The sequence below is a fragment of the Cibotium barometz genome, chromosome 6 (genome assembly GCF_041138505.1).
Source record: "Cibotium barometz isolate CiBa-2024 chromosome 6, ASM4113850v1, whole genome shotgun sequence".
Classification (NCBI taxonomy): domain Eukaryota; kingdom Viridiplantae; phylum Streptophyta; class Polypodiopsida; order Cyatheales; family Cibotiaceae; genus Cibotium; species Cibotium barometz.
Window position 1 is genome coordinate 35,827,905 of NC_141051.1, and position 20,925 is coordinate 35,848,829.

The 20,925-nt window shown below is 47.5% G+C and overlaps 1 protein-coding gene across 1 annotated transcript in view; it reads right to left on the reverse strand.

The window, feature by feature from the left end:
* LOC147637685 (digalactosyldiacylglycerol synthase 2, chloroplastic-like) overlaps window positions 1-20,925 on the reverse strand; it is an 88,944-nt gene that overhangs the window by 45,836 nt on the left and 22,183 nt on the right. The gene's annotated exons all lie outside the window — the stretch shown is intronic.

Here is a 20,925-nt window from a genome sequence, read left to right on the forward strand (position 1 = left end):
CTTGCCTACGTAGGCATAGCCCCTGCGTGGTGGTTGCGCCAGCTTGCCTACGTAGGCATAGCCCCTGCGTAGGCCTGGCCACAAGGCGGCGTAGGCCTGGGCGCCTGCCGACCTGGCCTAGGCGCCTACTTGCGTAGGCCTGGGCGCCTGCGTAGGCTTGGCCTGGGCGCCTGCGTAGGCCTGGCCTGGGCGCCTATCGGCCTGGCCTAGGCGCCTGCCTACGTAGGCCTGGCCGACTGCCTACGTAGGCCTGGCCGACTGCACGCGTGCGCCTCCAACCACCACACGACCAGCATGCGACCGCCCTTCAACAGCACACGACCAGCACGCGCATGCGACCCTGCATAGCCAATCCATCACTTCTCTCGCTCTCTCTCGCTTTCGAGTTCAACCAAAACAAACGAACATGCTTTTTTTCTGTTTTCTCTCACCTGAAACTGTTTATACAGTTCAAAACCATCTTTCCTCTTCTTTGCAAAGCAAACAACCCTTTCTAGACCACAATCGCTATCATCACAGGTTTCTATGATGAAAAAACAACATACTGAATCTGAAAAACAGCAGTATGCATAGAAAAACAGCAAGCTTTTTGAACACATACCTTTCTACCTACCGACTTGCTCGTTCACGAGGTACGCTCTGATACCACTGTCAAATCCCCACCGGATCTCCTCGTGGAACACTCCTGGTACGAGACTCGAAACCTGCAAACAAACAAACAACAAGGGGGTGCAGGCCTGACTCACCTCCCAACCATGACAGCCATGGGCAAGCCCACAGTCTTGGCTGCCCCCACCGAGCCACGAGCTGAGCTAACTAGGTTGACATACCAACCAATCTCCTCCTTGCGACGTCCCATACCGCCACGAAGTTACCCTCGCGGACCTCGAGATTGCTGCTGGCCTCGGCTACATAAAGCAGGTGCACATCTGCACTAGATCCACGCTCCAAGACCATAGAGCTCTCACAAATCTCGCGAGACACTATATGACTAATGACTAACCTTGGCCACCCTTTTATAGGCTCTTGGCCGGTCATCGGGCGTCCACACTTGGGTGCCCACCCGTCCATAGTTGGGTGCCTGCCTGTTAGTCTATCCCTGACTGAGCTCGCCAATCAGCCTGCCTAGCTCCAAGCTTCCCCAAACCTCGAAGCTAGTCTTGTGTGCGTGTAGCACACGGTAGATACACACTGTGCACATGACATCAAGGAAGGCATTATATGGTCTTAAACAATCTCCTAGAGCTTGGTATGAGAAAATCCATGCATACTTGATTGGCCACAGTTTCCACAATAGCCCAATTGAGAATGTTCGGAAGGATGTAGAGGATTTGATTTTGACATGCTACTCACGGGACCTAATGATGACAATATTTCAGCGTTCAAAGCTGAATTACATTTGTCATTTGAGATAACAGATCTAGGTCCATTGCACTATTACTTGAGTATACAATTTATCCAGCATGATGATGCCATTGCTATGTTGCAATCCAAGTACATAAAAGGGACCTAACGATGACAATATTTCAGCGTTCAAAGCTGAATTACATTTGTCATTTGAGATAATAGATCTAGGTCCAATGCTGTCAAATCCCCACGAATCCCCTCGTGATCGATCTTGGTTCGAAACTCGAATCCTGCAAACAAACGAACAAACAAACAAGCAAGGGGGTGCAGGCCTGACTCACCTCCCAACCATGACAACCGTGGGCGAGCCCACAGTCTTGGTTGTCCCCACCGAGCCACGAGCTGAGCTAACTAGGATGACATACCGACCAATCTCCTCCTCGCGACGTCCCATACCGCCACGAAGCTGCCCTCGCGGGCCTCGAGATTGCTACCGGCCTCGGCTGCGTAAAGCAGGTGCACGTCTGCACTAGATCCAAGCTCCAAGACCATAGAGCTCACAAACTCGCGAGACTCTATATATCCCAATAACTAACCTTGGCCACCCTTTTATAGGCTCTTGGCCGGTCATCGGGCGTCCACACTTGGGCGCCCGCCCGTCCATACTTGGGTGCCCGCCCGTTAGTATTTCCCTAACTCAGCTCATCAATCAACCTACCTAGTTCCAAGCTTCCCCAAGCCTCGAAACTAGTCTTGCATGCATGTAGCACACGGTAGATACACACTATGCACATGACATACTCCCCTTCCTCTAAGAGCTCACTCCTGAGCTCACTAAAAAGCCAGGGTAATCTCTCTCAAGAGTAGTCAATGTCTCCCATGTAGCGTCCTCCTCAACACGATCCTTCCACTTGATCTTGTATGCGTATTACACGAAATCCAAGAATCTTTTCAGGTTCGTGCGGAACAAATGTCATGTCCTGGACATCTATAATTTCTTGAGGAGTAACTAACTGATCTGCTCCACCCAGTACTTCCTTAAGTCTACTGACATGAAATACACAATGAACTTTCACATGAGAAGGCAAATCCAATTCATATGCAACTGAACCAATCCGTCATGTAACACGAAATGGTCCACAGTATCTAGGAGATAATTTCGGAGATCTACCTGTCCGTAAAGTCTCGGAATCTTTCGGAACTCGCAAATACAGTATCGTTCCTTCAGAGAACTCTCTAGGTGAACGATGTCTATTAGAATAAAACCTGTCTCGGTCTTGAGCACTTCTAATAGATTCCTTCGCAACTTGTAACATTTCCTGCATATCTTGCAAAAAATTACGTGCTGCATCATGCTGAAGTCCTGAGAATCCTACTGTAACAGGTGATCTTGGTTGAAAACCATACATACGCATGAAAGGACTAAAACCTGTACTCATATGCTTAGTACTGTTATATGCAAATTCTAACATAGGAAGATAATCCTCCCATGAACTCTGTCTGCCTCGGTACCAACTCCCAAGTGTGGTTCTTCTCGATGGCATCAAGTTCCACCTGCATGGCTTTCCTCCAAGTATCCTGTGAAAGGGCTTCCTTTACGGAAGTGGGCTCTTTATCCCGCATGATACGAGACATCAAAGCATAGTTTACCTGAAGAAGCTCCACTGTGTTGCTTTTATCTCGGACTCGATGTGATCTTCGAGGGCCGTCCTCTGTGGTCCACTCAGAGGGTAGCTCCGTGACACCTGACTCCCGAAGGGTGTCTAACAACCACCTAGGTACTCGCACGTGGAGCCTCCTGTGGTCGCAGGGGCTCTACTCTAGCTGCGGGCTCAACCTCCTGTGATGACTGAGGTGGATCAACTGGAATGATAGTCTGGGAATCATCATCAGACTCCTCTGGATCTCCAAGAAGTGGCGACTCCTCAACAGTGGATGCTGGAACATGCTCGTCAAAGACCACATCCCGGCTGACAACAATCTCGTTCCTGTCTGGATCATACAACCTGTATCCCTTGGAAAGAGAGTTATACCCCACAAATACAAGCTTGCGGGACTTGGAGTCAAGCTTCCCCCTCTGCTTCTTCGAAATATGTACATACGCGTCACTCCCAAAGACACGGAAGTGCGAGACATCAGGTTTCCTGCCAAAGTATACCTCAAATGGAGTTGTATGGGGTACTGAAGTCGTCGGAGATCGGTTGATGGTGTGGACAGCCGTTGCCACATCCTCACCCCAAAGTGGACGAGGAAGATCACGATGCTCCAGCATGGTCCTCGCCATCTCCACCACAGTCCTGTTCTTGCGTTCAACAACTCTATTCTCCGAAGGCGATCCAGTATTGGCCAGTTCCCTTTTGATGCCATGATCTGCACAAAATCTAAGAAATACAGTCGAGGAGAATTCACCTCCTTTATCAGCCCTAAGAGTCTTAACCTGAAATCCAGACTCTTTCTTCACCATCACGTGCCAATCCTTGAACCGTGCAAAAGCTTGGTCCTTCTGGGAAAGAAAGTAGACCCACGTGAATTTGGTACAATCATCAACAAGCAGCATAAAGTAGAGAGATCCTCCCAAAGATGGTATCTGCTAAGGTCCACACAAGTCAGTGTGAATCAACTCCAATGGTTTCGAAGCCCGCCTGGAAGCCTGCTTCGGAAAGGATTCCCTGTGCTGCTTACCACGTATGCAAGAACTGCAACGCCCTTGCCTACTACCAACATCTGGCAAGCCAACCACCATCTGGTCCCGGAAAGCTCGCCTCAATGCATCCACATTTAAGTGGCCAAAACGAAAGTGCCACAAATCTCCGACCTGAGAACCTGTTAATGAGAAGAGTGCAGAGAGCTTGTAGATACCATTCTCCACACCGCCTTCCCAAACAACCTGGCCAGTCTCACGGTCCCTTAGAGCAACTGAATGCTCCTCAAATTCCACCCGAAAGCCAGTCTTGCATACCTCATGCACTGACAGAAGATGAAAACCCAGAGCAGGGACATAAAGAACACGGAGAGCATGCTTGCCCCCCTTGCCGTCGGGAATAATCTCCATCCGGCCCTCACTATGTATCGGAATAGTGGAGTTATCGCCAATAAAGATGCGACCTGACTGCCGTTTCAGATCCAGAAAGAAGTCACGGGATGGAGTCATGTGCCTGGAAGCACCACTGTCGAGAATCCATTCCCGAGTATCCTTCACGGGTGAAGCCAACTGCCTCCTCGCTCGAAGATGATGAAGCATCGGAGTCCACCATCTCTAAGTGCACAAATGCCGGAGTCTTTGCAGCTGAGGCTGAGGAATCAGCACTCTTCCCTGTCCGCTTAGGGCACTTCCTCCAGTAGTGGCCTTTCTCGCCACAATCATTACAAGATCTTTCGGCCTTCAGCTTCTCTCGTTCTGAATCAGGCTTGTTCTCAGAAGACTTCTCCGGTGAAGCCTTCCCTTTGCCCTTGTTGTTATTCCGGCCTTTCGACCGTTGGCCAGTTAAGGCCTCCGAACCTCCGTTGTGAGGAGGGTTCGTAAAACGTTCCTCCTGGTCCAAGACCATTGGCACAAGCTCCTCCCATGTTATGGTGCTGAGCTTGCCACTCGTAATCAACGAGGAATAGAAAGCAAAATACTGAGCAGGCAAGTGGGACAGTAAAGTGATGGCCATGTCTTCAGATGATATCTCTTTCCCAACTTGTAGGACTTCCTGTTGAAGGGCCTGCAGCTTGTTAATGTGTTCCCGCATCGTCGAAGACTTTGCAGGGTTCATAACCCGCATCTGCACTTCCAAGGAGATCCATTTCATGGGTGATACCCTGTTATACAAAGAAGCCAAGTGCTCCCATATGCCTCTCGCCAGCGTCATGTGCTTCACATGATTGATCACTTGTGGTGTGCAATTGAGGAAAATAAATGACCGGACCCTGGCGTTGACACGATCCCACATGTGTGCCTGTGCCTCGCAGTCCTTCCTTGTCGACAGTAACTCCCCTTTCTCTGCTTCCGGCCGTGGAACTCCAATGATGATAAAATCAGCAAGGTCATATGACTCCAGCACTGACTCCATCATGACCTTCAAGATGCCGTAATTGGACCTGTCCAACTGACGATCCACTAGGAACGTGGGGAAAGTCGGAATCTTCACGTGCTTCTCAGCCATCTCTAGTAAATCTGCCATCGCGGGGAGTAACCTGAAAGGGTGGGTGGGTGGGGAAGAAAAATCTGGAATCCTGCAAGTGGCTGTCCAGCACCTTAGCCCACCTTCCTCTTGCACCTTCTCTTCCCAAAGAGTCCAAAACAGTCCACCAATCAGTAGCCTAACGCTCCCCCTCTTGCTCAGAAAAACTCCCAAGATCTATCTCGAGCCTAGGGCTCTGATACCATGTCAGAATATGCAGCGGAAATGATAACCAAACTTGGGTAGACAAGAGCAAGTAGAATGCAGAAAATAGACAGCACAAGAAACACAGAGAGATAGGTGTGTAAACTCTTCTCTGTACACAAGATCCCGAGAAAACTGAATGAGGAAGTGGTTGAAACCGATCCCGTCAAGTGGGAAAGACTCCGTTGGACACCCACACGCTTAATAGCACGACTTTAAAACCACAAATTTGAAATGGACAACTTAAAACAACTTGAAAAATAAATGAACAGAAATGGAAAGATGGACACCAGCACTGGGGCCGGAACGGGCCGACCCCCCCCTCAATATATGATATATTTATTGGGAGTATTTAATGAATACAATGCTCCATGGGTTCTGAGAACCAGATAATGTCCATGTACATATGAAAACAGTACCAAACAAATAGGCTCGAATTTCGATGAAGAAAACTCGAAGCAGCACGACCACTAGTGTGGTCCAATCTCTACGGTCCTGTGCTTTCACTGGACTCCGCGGAGAGCGCCTCACTGGTGTTCCGAGACCACGCACAAACAGGCGCTCTCGTACTAACGCCTGGCTCTCCCGATCTCAGCACCTTTGGACCGAGGTTCGCCAATACAGCTTGGACAACCCGGCACCGAACGGGTGTGGCCGTAGAGGGATGAATCCTTTAACAGATTTAAACATAAAATACTTTACTGGAATCTGAAATTCACTTACTTGTAAATGGTTGATAGAAAAATCCAATACCCATGGTGTTTGTGCAGAAGATGAAATCACCCAAGAGATGTGAAGTCTTCTTGTAGCCACCAATGGAAAAAGAGTACAACCTCGTGCAAATAGGCAACGACAGCCGTACAGTGTACGGACAGGGCTGACGCATGCTTTTTCTGAATTCTGTAGCTGCAGGCGGCGCTTTTCAGGGTGCTGGACAGAACTGTGTATGCTGATTCAGGCAGGTACAGAAGTGGACAGCAGGCTGTTTATGCTAGTACAACGCCTGGCACGTATCCCGAGGCGGTACAGACGGGTACTGTGCTGATTTTCAGATCTGTATTTTCAAGGACAGCATAGGAGTGAGCATCAGGAGGAGGATACAGGCAAGTGCAAGCACACGTGTGAAGCAGGGTTGTGGATTCAAGTGCCTGCAGGCACAGATTGGTGCTGTTGCTTCCTCCAGTGTTGTTTCACGAGCTGAACTTGGTAAGCTCTGTTTCTGTTCATCCATCTCTCTTTCTATTGCTTGATGTCTGCTGCAGGTATGTGTTATCTGGCTCCTTGTGAGAGGAGGGGTATGGCAGATTGACAAGAGATTAAGACAGAGATTGGACAGCACATGTATGTTTGAGCTGAGAAGATGTATCATGCTCTTGAGTTATGCCAGATGTATGCCCATGGCTGGCCTGCTTAGTGATCTTGGCTGATCAGAGGGAGGCACAGTGTGTTGTTTGAAGACACAGATCTGTGTGCATAGATCCTCTGTGCTGAGAAGGATTTGTGGGCAGTCAGATTGGACTTACAGGTGTAAACTCTTGGCTGGTTTTTGTGTTGTACTCAGCCATACATATTATTATAATTGAATAAAGAAATACCGCAAGGGGCGCCAAGCTTTGGGGCCAACAGGTGTCGCTGTGTTTTCAGATTTGGGCACTTTAGCCCCAATCTGTGTTTTGTTTTTCATCTAGACTACAAGTGGACGGGTGATTGCTCCTACCGCACTCTGGTTTTCTATCAGAGGCCGGTTTCAAGGTTCCGTTGCCGGGACCAATCATCAACTTTCTGAAGGGGGTGAGCTCGTGGTTGTTTTGGAGAAAGCCATCGCTGAAAATTCAGCAATCATGTCTGATACAGAGGAAGAGTACTTCTATCAAGAAGAAGAAGAGCAAGAGTCTTCTCCTGAAAGAGATGTATCTGAGGATATTTTTGCAGGAGAACAGGCTGCAGATGTTGAGCCTTATGAGGATGTAACACAGCCAGAAGATGTGCATGGTAAAGAGGATGATGATGCTCGGTTCAAAGATCGCTTGGCTAGTGTTATGGATACTTTTATGCAGCTCACACAAAGCGAGAGATTTGCTGAATTTATGAGATCTCGCACAGAGCCCCGCACAGAGCCCGTGAAAAAGAAGAAGAAGGTTCGTTCAAAGAATCTTTCTCATGGTCATAGTGGTACCACTCCACAGGATCCATCTCCTGGACAGTTTCCGAACATGCAGCATGCTTTTGGTGCTAACCCACAGAGTTCCTTCTATGGACAGCCACCTATTCCTCAGCAGAACATGCATCCAGGTTATTTTGGTGGTGGCTCGGTGTTTCAATCCATGACTGGGGGCTACCCTCAGGGAGGCATGGGTATGTATGGGCCTTTTGGAGCCAATTTTCAGCCTGGCATGCAAGGGAATATGTATGGTGGTATGCAGTCCGGTATGCAAGGAAATGTGTTTGGTGGCATGCAGCCAGGTATGCATAGTGGAATGTATGGAAACATGGCTGGGATGTATGGTATGCCTGGTGTTGGAATGGGAAATGTTGACCCAATGATGGGTATGAATGTTGGGGGCAGCAATCTCACGAAACCACTTCCATATGATAATCTAACGCCTATGGGAAAGGCGAAGGATTACAAGGAAGGAGGAGCTGCAGTGAAGTTTGACACTTTCAGTGGGGCCAAGGATAAATTGAAGGCACTTACCTTTTTACAGCAGTTTGATGCTGCTTTTTCTGGTGGGAATTACACAGAGTCTTCTAAGGTGAGGAAAGCTGCCACTTTTCTCAAGGGCAATGCTTTGCAGTGGTGGTCTACTCTTCTTTTGCAGGGCATAGCACCCACCACATGGGTTCAATTCAAACAGGTTTTCTCTTCTGTATGGCTTACATCTACATTTGAGGTGGATGTTATGACAGCATGGCACAAGCTGGATGCTTCAAAGTGTGATAGTTTGGAGGATTATAATAAGAAGTTTTGGGAAGCTCTACTCCCAGTGACTTCTTACCGTGCCGTGCCATTATCTGAGCAGGTTGAGAAATATTGTTGTGGGCTGCCCAAGGAGGTACGAGATTATTGTATAAAGACAAGAGTAACGAACATGTCACAGATGATTGAAAATGCTATGACAGCTAATGCGTTACTCACAGGTGGTTCATCTGGGTTTAAGGGCAGTAAGAAATTGGGCAAGAAAGCTGAAAAATTTGGGCATGCTTCTCGTGATACTAAAGGGTCTTCAGAGACAAAGTATAAGAGGTTGCCAATGCCCAAAAGGACTTCTGAGGAAAGACAGGCTTTGAGAGATGCTCAAAAGTGTTTTTACTGTACTGAAGAGGGGCATATGTCATTCAATTGTCCCAAGAGAACGTCCAAGAAGGACCCTGACAATAAAGGAGAGCCCAAGCCAAAGAAACCAAAGCCTTCTGCAGGCTTAGTTCCTGATCTTGTGGGGGAGCAGCTAGGTGGTGAAGCTTCAGAGTTGTGCAGGGCATGGGGCAAAGTGAGAGATCAGAATGCTTTGATCTTCTTTGACACAGGTGCTAGAGCCAACTTCATTTCACCAGATTTGGCTGGCCGATTGGGGATTCGCGCAGAGGAGATGGGGCCGTTACATGAGGCTAATATGGCTTGTCCAGGGTATGCAGAACCCGTTACTCCTATCATTGGGAAGCTTCGGCTTCATTTGCAAGGTTATGTGGACAGCGAGGAGTTCTTCATCATGCCTTTGGATGGCTGTGATGTTTTGTTGGGGATGCCATGGTGCCACAGGGTACATGCGGTGGTGGATACTTACAATAGGAAAATTACTCTGACTCATAGAGGGAAAGAGCATGTATTGGATGTAAAACTCAAAGGGGAATCTGTTCCTATTGTATCCGCTTCGGCGATTTCATCAGTAATGAAAAAGCATCTTTCCGCGTACTTGATTTATGTAAAGGATGCACAGGATGATGAGTCTAAGTCTAATTTGTCAATGTTAGATAAGGACAGGGCTGATTTCTTAAGTGGGTTTCAAGACTGTTTTTCCGAGTCATTGCCAGGAGAATTACCTCCTGAGAGGCCAGAAGATCATGCCATAGATCTGATTCCTGGTAGTACTCCACCGAATAGACCACCGTACCGTGTTAGTGCAGCCCAACAGGAAGAGATTATGAGTCAGGTGCAGGAGCTTTTGAATAAGGGATTGATTCAGCCTAGCTCATCACCCTTTTGCTCACCTGTGCTCTTAGTGCAGAAGAAGGATGGTTCTTGGCGCATGTGTATTGATTACAGGGCGCTGAATAAGAATACCATCAAGAATCGATTCCCCATACCTAGGATCGATGACATCTTGGACCGCTTACAGGGCTCCACAGTTTTTAGTCGTATTGACTTGAAAAGCGGGTATCATCAGATACGCATTAGACCCGAGGATGTGCATAAGACAGCTTTCCGAACCACGTTTGGGTTGTATGAGTTCTTGGTTATGCCCTTTGGTTTGACAAATGCGCCTGCCACATTTAACAGAATGATGGACAGGATTTTCAGGCCTCATAGAGAGTTTGTGGGCACATTCTTTGATGATATGATTGTGCATTCACGAACTGAGGAAGAGCATAGACGGCATTTGGCCATTGTGTTTGCAGAACTCAGAAACCATAGATTGCGGCAAGAAGAGTGAGTTTTTCTTGCAGGAGATACATTTCTTGGGGCATATTGTGTCTGGTCATGGAGTCCGTATGGATCCAGCAAAGGTGGAAGCAATACTTAATTGGCCAGCTTTGAGGACCGTGCATGATGTACGCAGCTTTCTAGGATTGTGTTCCTATTACAGGCGTTACATACGGCACTTTGCTGAAATTGCTTCGCCTCTTCATGCTTTGACGAAGAAAGCAACTCCGTTTAGATGGGCTGATCGGGAAATTACAGCATTCAAAAAGCTCAAAGAAAAGCTTACTTCGGACCCAGTATTGGTGTTACCGGACCTCCGAAAGGCTTTTGTTGTCCAGTGTGATGCATGTGGAAGTAGCATTGGTGCAGTTCTCATGCAAGAGGGACATGTGATAGCCTATGAGAGTAGAGTTTTGCAAGATGCTGAGAAGCATTTACAGGTGTATGAGAAAGAGATGTTGGCTGTAATTCACGCTCTTTCTACATGGAAACACTACTTGCTTGGGGCTGATTTCACTGTGCAGACAGATCATCAGACCTTGCGTTATTTCCTCACGCAGACTAAGCTTTCAGAGAAGCATATGCGTTGGGCAAACTTTTTGTCAATGTTTCACTTCCAGATTGTGCATGTGGAAGGCAAAAAGAATGTAGTGGCAGATGCTTTGTCACGCAAGCCACAGGTCTCTGCAGTTTCACTTGCTTATCATCATGAGCTTGATGAAATGAAAGAGCAGTATGCCCATGATGAGGATTTTGAAAGGTTGTATGATCAGATGTCTGAGGGTCAGCGGCATGAGCATTACACTCTCAGAGATGGGTTTTTATTGATGCATGGCAGACTGTGTGTTACCAGGCCATTGCGACTCAAGGTTATGATTGAAAGTCATGCTCCACCGTATGCAGGTCATAGAGGAATTGACGCCACGGTCAAAGCAGTGGAGACTTTCTTTTATTGGCCAACCTTGAGAAGAGATGTTGATGCCTTTGTGAGGCAATGCATCGTATGTCAGAAGGTAAAGTTTGACCGTCAGAAGACACCAGGGTTATTACAGCCTTTACCTATTCCGGATAGACCTTGGGAGAGCATTGCCATGGATTTTGTATTTGATCTTCCACGGACACAAACGGGAAATGATGGCATCTGGACTATCATATGCAGGTTCAGTAAGCAGGCACATTTCATTCCCGTGAGGAAGACAATTAAAGTGGATCATATGGTGAAGTTGTTCATGGCGAACATCTTCAAGTATCATGGCTTGCCTACGTCTATCATTAGTGACCGTGATCCACGGATGACGAGTTTGTTTTGGAGAGGGTTGTTTGACAACATGGGTACAACTCTCAAGTTTTCATCGTCATTTCATCCACAGACAGATGGTCAGTCAGAAGAGGCTAACTCTACAGTGTTGGATCTTCTCAAGTGTTATGTGTCAGAGCACAAGCAACAATGGGAAAAGTATCTTCCTCTAGTGGAGTTTGCATATAACAACACTGTACATACCTCGACAGGCAAGGCGCCTTTTGAGATTGTAGAAGGAGGGAAGAAGATACCACCCATTTTGCATACAAAGGATAAGATCTTTGAGGCTGATCAGTATGTGGAGAGCTTGGATGAAGCTTATCGGAGAGTTAAGTTGGCCCTCCAGAAAACTCAGCAGAAGCAAAAGAAAGCCGCAGACCGTCACAGACGTGATTTACAGTTTGCATTGGGTGATTGGGTTCTTTTGCGCTTTGAAAAGGCTAGACTCAAGAAGATGAAGGGTAAAGAGCGCTTATTCCCTAAGTTGAGTATGCGATATTATGGGCCTTTTCAGGTTTTGGAAAAGATTGGTGAGGTAACCTATCGTTTGAAGTTACCAGATCACTGGAGGATTCACAATGCTTTTCACGTGAGTCTTCTTAGACCTTTCCGTGGGGATGTGCCTGAGGATGTATCAGATGAGGCTCAGCCGGAAGTTGAGGAACTTGATGAGGTTCTGATTCCAGAGCAGATACTGGCACATAAAGAAAGGAAGGTACGAGGTAAAGTTTCCCGTCGCTATCTTGTGAAGTTCAAGAACTATTCACCGATGGATGCGAAGTGGATGGAGGAAGGTGACTTAACAGATTCACCTCAGGTTTTGCAGCTTTATCTCGATGCCTTTGAGTTAGAGCCGACTCTTATTGTGGCTCATTCAGGTTCAGCAGAACATGGGTCTGGAGCATTACCTGATGCTCAAGAGGGGGGTAGCACCTCCACTCCCTTGATACAGACAGGCTCAGATGACATCTAGAGGTTGCTTGGTGCAGATTTTATCTCATCCGAAGGTACTGAGGCTGACAGTACATCTGTTTATGGGACTTCTATGATATATGTGTACTAGTCACATGGATATTTTTGTGGATATGTATGGTTCACAGTGGTATACAACTTGGACTATTACTATGCCATTGGTTTGCAGTGAATGATGATACATGTGAATGGCTCAGAGAGATTGGGACGCTGATCTTGCCATATTGTATATTTCACTTTGGATATTTTGATGCAACACCAGAATGCAATCGAGGACGCTTGCCATCTTTCAAGAGGGGGGTATGTCATGGCCCTGTGAAAATGGAGCAGGACAAGTGTGTGCATGGTGGTTGCAGAGTCAGAATATTTTATGATTCACATGGGGGGTGCCCGGACAGAGTTTACGATGTGTGGACATCCCTAGGTGTGAAGGGGGGAACTAGAAACATTAATTTTTAATGTTTATTGGAGTTTGCCCCTAGGCCTTAGTGGCCCTAGGAACTTATTAAGTTGGGGCCCTAGGGATTAAATTGGGGAGGAGTTTTCTCTCTCTTCTCTCTCTCTCTTCCCTTTTTGGGGAGTCGTGTAGCAAAAGTGGAGAAGCCCTCATGCGCTTGTGTACTAGCGTGGAAAAGCTCAAGAAGGAGGAGGCGGCTGCTGAAGACCAGTCTGGTTGCTGTTTTTCTGAGTGGAACCAGCCGTACAGCACTGTACGGCCAGAACTGGGCAAACACTCTCTCTCTCTTTCTTCTCTGCTGCTGGCTGCGCACAGACTGCTGCTGGAAACTCTGCGCACAGGCCAGTACAGGCTGTACCAGCAAGTACACAGGCAGTACAGCCCTGTACGACAGCCGTACAGTGTCCGGACAGGGCTGACGCATGCTTTTTCTGAATTCTGTAGCTGCAGGCGGCGCTTTTCAGGGTGCTGGACAGAACTGTGTATGCTGATTCAGGCAGGTACAGAAGTGGACAGCAGGCTGTTTATGCTAGTACAACGCCTGGCACGTATCCCGAGGCGGTACAGACGGGTACTGTGCTGATTTTCAGATCTGTATTTTCAAGGACAGCATAGGAGTGAGCATCAGGAGGAGGATACAGGCAAGTGCAAGCACACGTGTGAAGCAGGGTTGTGGATTCAAGTGCCTGCAGGCACAGATTGGTGCTGTTGCTTCCTCCAGTGTTGTTTCACGAGCTGAACTTGGTAAGCTCTGTTTCTGTTCATCCATCTCTCTTTCTATTGCTTGATGTCTGCTGCAGGTATGTGTTATCTGGCTCCTTGTGAGAGGAGGGGTATGGCAGATTGACAAGAGATTAAGACAGAGATTGGACAGCACATGTATGTTTGAGCTGAGAAGATGTATCATGCTCTTGAGTTATGCCAGATGTATGCCCATGGCTGGCCTGCTTAGTGATCTTGGCTGATCAGAGGGAGGCACAGTGTGTTGTTTGAAGACACAGATCTGTGTGCATAGATCCTCTGTGCTGAGAAGGATTTGTGGGCAGTCAGATTGGACTTACAAGTGTAAACTCTTGGCTGGTTTTTGTGTTGTACTCAGCCATACATATTATTATAATTGAATAAAGAAATACCGCAAGGGGCGCCAAGCTTTGGGGCCAACAGGTGTCGCTGTGTTTTCAGATTTGGGCACTTTAGCCCCAATCTGTGTTTTGTTTTTCATCTAGACTACAAGTGGACGGGTGATTGCTCCTACCGCACTCTGGTTTTCTATCAGAGGCCGGTTTCAATGTGCCTGCACAGCCCCCTATACCACAGCCCACAGAGCCATGCTCCACAGTCTCCACCTTCTTCACCCCACCTATGGTTAGGAGGGCCATATGCCGACTCCAACACGCACGGGCGACAGATCATACAGGATTACAAGGAGAGCATCTCATCTATGCTATTGATACATTGGCACCATTTCTTGCTCATCTCTTCAACAGAGCTCTGTCACAGGGGTTTCCGGCTGAGTGGACGATGCACACTATTGCGCCGATCCATAAAGCAGGAGATGTACTAGACCCCGGGAACTACAGGACCATCATGATTGGCCATATATTGGCCAAACTATACGGGGCAGTTTTGGAGGCAGAGCTGAGCACTCATGCAGAGGATGGGAGATTGAGAGCAGCAGGCCAGGCAGGCTTCCGACGAGCCTTCTCGACCATCGACCACATTTTTACATTGAGGTGCCTGATTGATCAAGCCAAGGCACGGAGGCAACGGCTCTATTGTTGCTTTGTGGATTTCCGCAAGGCATTTGATACTGTGCCCAGATAGCACCTCTTTCGGTGACTACAGCACTAGGCATACCCTCAGACATGATGGGGGGCATATACAGGCTATATGAGCAGGTCTTTGGGAGAGTCCGATGCCCAGGAGGCTTGTCCGACACAGCTGCTAGCACCATTGGTGTGAAGCAAGGGTGCCCGCTCTCCCCCACGCTCTTTGGGCTCTATATTGATGAGGTGGTCGATTACATCACAGAGGGAGGAGGCTCTGGGGTTGAGCTATCAGGTATTACTGTCCATGTTATGCTTTATGCTGATGACATCGTCTTGGTATCCGACACGCAGGTTGGGCTTCAAAGACACCTTGTGGCTCTTGATGACTTCTGCGCACAGCAGGGTCTCATAGTGAACCTTGGGAAAACCAAGGTTATGATCTTCCACACCTCACCCGCAGTCAGGAGCCACACTACTCTCACATTAGCAGGAGGGCGGGTCGAGGTGGTGAGCTCTTATGTTTACCTTGGCATCACATTTGCTAGCTCAGCTGGACACTTCTCCATGGCTCAGGCAATCCGAGACAGAGTGACCCGGGGGTATGCAGCTCTTGCTGGCCTTGAGTGTCAGTGTCATCAGGCACATTTTCGGGAACCCCGCACGAAGGGGTGGCTCTTTGATACATTAGTGACACCAACCTTGATGTATGCAGCAGCGGTTTGGGCACCAGGGCTTGCAGCCTCCACATGGGTACAGCTGGAGAGACCACATATCTTGATGCTCTCGAGGATGATACGCAGCAAACCATCCGTCCCGCACGACATTGTTCGAGCTGAGTTTGCTACACCACCTATGACAGTGGAGGCATTGTTCCAGACGATCTCCTTTATATACAGGATGAGGGAGATGCCCACGGAGAGATTATCCTGCCGAGCTTTTGAGGCATCCAGACAGCTGGCCGAGGCTGGACACACTGGATCTTGGTATGCACAGATGCTACAGCGGTTCACACATCATGGGATAGACATTGAGCGGTTGCCACCTTTTCAGTATGATCAGTCTGCTCCACGGGGTTACCCTCTCTCAATGAGAGGAACAGAGTGATGAGACAGGACATATGGCAGCGCTACATAAAGGAGACATGGACAGCACCAGAGAGCCCACTACCACCGAAGATGCTGTATTACAGAGACCACTTTATGAGCATCTCAGGGGATGGGTTTATACAGCGACCCCGGTATATGGACGTATACATGCCACACAGCTCTCGCGTTGCTATTGGACAGCAGCGAGTGTCATCACATCAGCTAGAGATAGAGGCCGGGAGAGCGGCACGGGTTCCCAGAGCCGAGTGGATATGCAGATTGTGCCGCGAGGAGGTGGAGACTGAGGATCACTTTGTATGTAGATGTAGAGCCCACCAAGGGGTCAGAGATAATTATGCAGGATTGTTTGAGGAGCACTCTTCACTACATCAGTTGATGGAGGCCTCGGACCAGCGAAAACTTGGCAGACTACTACTAGAGCTTCATAGTTCTCGAGAGAGACTCCTCCAGACACCTGCTCCCACTAGGGGTGGGAGACAGTCCCAGCTCACAGATTTCTTCCAGAGAGCTATGCAAGTGCCAGCTGATGTACCACGTGGGGTGACCGCACAGAGAGCAGAGGAATTGAGAGCCAGGAGGAGACCTAGACAGACTGGACACAAAGCACCCCGACTCCGTCACCGAGAGAGAGCAGCTATCGGATGAGACACCAGATGGAGACACAAGAGAGGCTAGCTCGCTTTCATTCAGACTCAGAGTACATGTTCACGCCACTCAGCCTCAGCATCGGCGATGTATGATATCTTATATCCCTCTTATGGCACTGGATGAAGTTAGACATAGATCTGCATAGCATGCTTGTACTACCCCTTCAGCATATAGAGATGCATCTTGCCTTAGCACTCCATCCACATCCCCACCCCCCTTTATATTGTTTGTATATGGGCTCCACCGATCCATGATGATTCACAGTTGTATCCAAACACATGCACACTTTTTCTTTTCTTTCTTTTCCTTTTCTTCCGATGACCGGAAGAACATAGTTGTATTATTTTTTGTCTCATAGGCCGACTTTGGCCTCTCGTAGACGTTAATATATCTTTCTTTCTTTCTTTCTCTCTCTCTCATCCGGGGGTCTTGTGTTTTATCTGTGTGGCAATGTCCAGCTACTTGGCAAGCCCAAGTTGCCCCTGTCAAGCTACCCCAGTGGCAGCATGTCTGGCTACCAAGATCCTAGCTTTTATTGACACGCCATGTATAACATCAGTAAACCACTGTAGTAGTTTTTTTTGTGTTTTGAAATCTTGTACGTACATGCATGTCTATAAGGTGAGATTTGGTGAATCCAATCCACCTTGGCTCCTTACCAAATACATCTTTTGGTTTTGGGATTTGATAAAGTTGCACAATGCGGAAGCAAAACATAGGAGAGAGGGAGAGCAAAGGAGAGAGAGAGACATCAGACAATGAACATCATGTTATGTAGCAAGCAGCTTTCACAATGGCAATATCAGCCACCAAACGGTGTAGAACATGTGCCTGTGAATAGGTTAGATGATAATCAAGTGAATAGAGGAGGCCCCTTTATATAGTGATGCAAGGGAGCTGGCCGATTGCTGCTAGGAGCTGGCCGACTGCTCCACAACCTACGAAACAAGGAAATAAATGGATAAAACCTCATAAATAAGTATTCCCCAATACACTGAGATGCACAATTTCTAACACCCCCTTTGCACCTCAGTGTGTGCAAAAAAAAAAAATCTGAAGGAGATAAGCTGATGAAGATGCAACCATGGACACTCCAGTATTGCGCAGTACCGGATACACCTCGAAAAGAGCACCTGCCAACCTGTTTCCTCGAAACAAAATGCCACCACGAATAGCAAGGAACTTTGCTTGGCTCCGAATTCCGACACAAGTGTGCTGTGAACTCCAAAAATAAAATGATGAGTTGCTGGACACACCGCACACATTATCCCGCAATAGTGGACTATGAACACATCACGTCCCAAAAACCTCGAACAATGAACTTGGGACTCATCCAGTCCATAATCTTTGCTACACCAAGCAATTGACTTGGAAAACATCCAATCCATAGCTCCAAAAAATGAACTTGTCTCGCCAGATATTGTAATATATATACCTACATGAATCCAAGAACATGCGCAAATTCACCTTTTACGAACATGCATGTTATATACTCATGGGAGTCAACCCCACAAGACTATATAACTATCAACTCCATTATGCATAGTATGGACTAGATACTACGACATCCCCACTAACATCATCAGTGCCCAATAGCGGATGTAGAAATCTGTATGAAGATATGCTCTCACACACGCACTCCACACACACACTTCACACAAAGCCCTTCGTACTGAGTTTCTGTCAAACCTCCGGAGATGCAGGGCAGACTCAGCCATAATGAAGACTAGCACTAAGGGAAGTAGCAAATAGAAAGAATTAGTACAGCAAATAAGTAGTTGATATGGCAAATGCACCGCTAAAGATAGAAAGAATTAGCACAATATCAACTAGCCGCAACTCGGACAAAAACTTCACAACGTGAAATGTGCATGTCCGCTAATACGGCTGAATTATATACCTAGATGAATCCAGGAACATGCCCAAATTCACCTTTTAGGAACGTGCATGTTATATACTCATGGTAGTCAACCCACAAGACTATATAACTATCCACTCCATTATGCATAGTATGGACTAGATACTACGACATCCCCACTAACGTCATCTATGAAAGAGTGCACAGAGCGGCAGCAGAGTGGCACTAGAATGTGCTGAACAGAGAGTGCAAGAGAGAGAGAGATATGGAGAGAACTATGCTAAATATACTGAAGCAAAACAGTCCCAAGCAAGAGACACTACAAGTCTCATAAGTGAGGGAGCAAAATATGTACAAGACTGAATGAATGATAAGAGGCCAGCCCCACCTATTTATAGGTAAGGAGGGTTGGCCCATTGGAGCTCAATAAGCTGGCCGATTGGAGCAGAGGAGCTGGCGGACTGGTAAAATACCAAAAGGGCTAGGAAAAATCCCAAAAAAATATGGAAAAAAGGGGTGGCCAGCCCACAATCAAGCGCCATACAAATGGGACCAAAAGGACACCAGAAATGGACAGAAACTGGGGATGAATGTGCTAACACCCCCTCTCAGCACCAGATGCTGAACATAACTCCGAGAAGCCGAAGAAGTCGTCCTCTGTCAAAGACAAAAGAAAGCAGCAACAACAACAGGTACGAGGAAAGCTCCACAAGCAATCTCCACAGCAATTCACCTACAAAAGTAACAGAACAAGCTTCCAGGTACACTGTTCTTCTAGAAGAAATCAACCATGAAGGTTGCATCGTGCTGCTCCAAATATCGGTGCCAAACCCAATGTAAATAGTGTCACAGGAATCCCTAGAAGCCTATAGCTCCAAGAAGATAATACCCTTAAAAGAAATAGAGTCCATCTGCTCCAACTCTGTACCAAGAGTAGTCAAATGATGTATAATAGCACCCTCCTCGAAGGTTGGCATCGCCAGATGTAAGAACTCAACTGTCCCCTCTAAAAACTGATGTCGGGACTCCACAGGCCCAACCAAATCTAAATCCCAATCCTTCAATCCCTGGAAGTACCACTGTGCCCGAGGCACGGTCACGAACAGACCTGACCACAATCCAAAATCCTCAAACAGAGTAAGAGGAAGAGGAACATCCACTGTAGTAGTAACTAAAGTAGTAGTAGCCTCCTCAATAGTATCACACAACATAGAAGCAGGCTCCTCCATAGAAGGCAAAGGGACCAGCAACACATCCTGGTCACTGGTTGACGAAGAAAGAATCGGAGGCAAAGCAATAGAAGAAAAAAAACCCCTCAGAAGTTGTGGGCAAAGACAGCCCACTATCTTCCTCAAAAACATTACCACAGATATCATCCTAGCAAGGAGAAGTATGCACAGAAACTGAAGGCAGGGAAACAGGAGAAACAAACTCCTCAGATGCAGTGAGCAAAACTGGCCCACTATCCTTCACTGCAGGAACATCTCCAAAAGAAGTATCCATAAGATTACTGGCTGCATAGCACCCAGAAGCAGAAAGCATCTGCCGATCACTGGCATCACCATACAGGTCACAAAGCAACTGCCACACAGAGAAAGTAGAAGCATCATCAGGAGCATAGATGAAGTGTCGAAGAACCGAATCCTAACAATTCAGGAGGAGAAAGCCATAGATCTGTCCGTCAGTCTTCCTCCACCGACACACATCCTCCGCAGAGACAAGGTCCAGCAAGCACCGATTCTTGTACAAGAGAAACTCCATCAAACAATAGAGTGCAAGAGAGAGAGAGAGTTATGGAGAAAACTAAGCTGAATATACTGAAGCAGGTGAGGACGGCTGGCCGACTGGAGCTCAATAAGCTGGCCGACTGGAACAGAGGAGCTGGCCGACTGGTAAAATACCAAAAGGGCTAGGAAAAATCCCAGAAAAATATGGAAAAAGGGGGTGGCCAGCCCACAATCAAGCGCCATACAAATGGGACCAAAAGGACACCAGAAATGGGCAGAAACTGGGGATGAATGTGCTAACAATCCGTGCCCAATAGTGGGTGTAGAACTCTGTATCAAGATATGCTCTCACACACACACACCACACACACACACACACACACATAAGAGCATATATTCACACACACACACACAAGATATTGTAATGCTTGGAACTCCGACTCACGGTTCCCATGCACCACAAATGGAGCTACTAACAGCCCCCTCTCCCACCCACAAGCCTTCTCTAGCTAGAAGCACATGGGAGAGAACTCTCTGTATAACTATAGAAGTTGACCATCTAGGTCCTCCCTGGCTTTTGCAGCCTTGGGGACACTACTATAAATATTGGAATCATCATCCTGTATATGATCATTGCCCGTCTTTGAAAACTTGGTCCTAGCCTAGGCTGTACCTTTGGTCTTGCAAACCTTGGCCAAATGAACCTACTTTTTCGAGAAGAGTAGCAGTGAC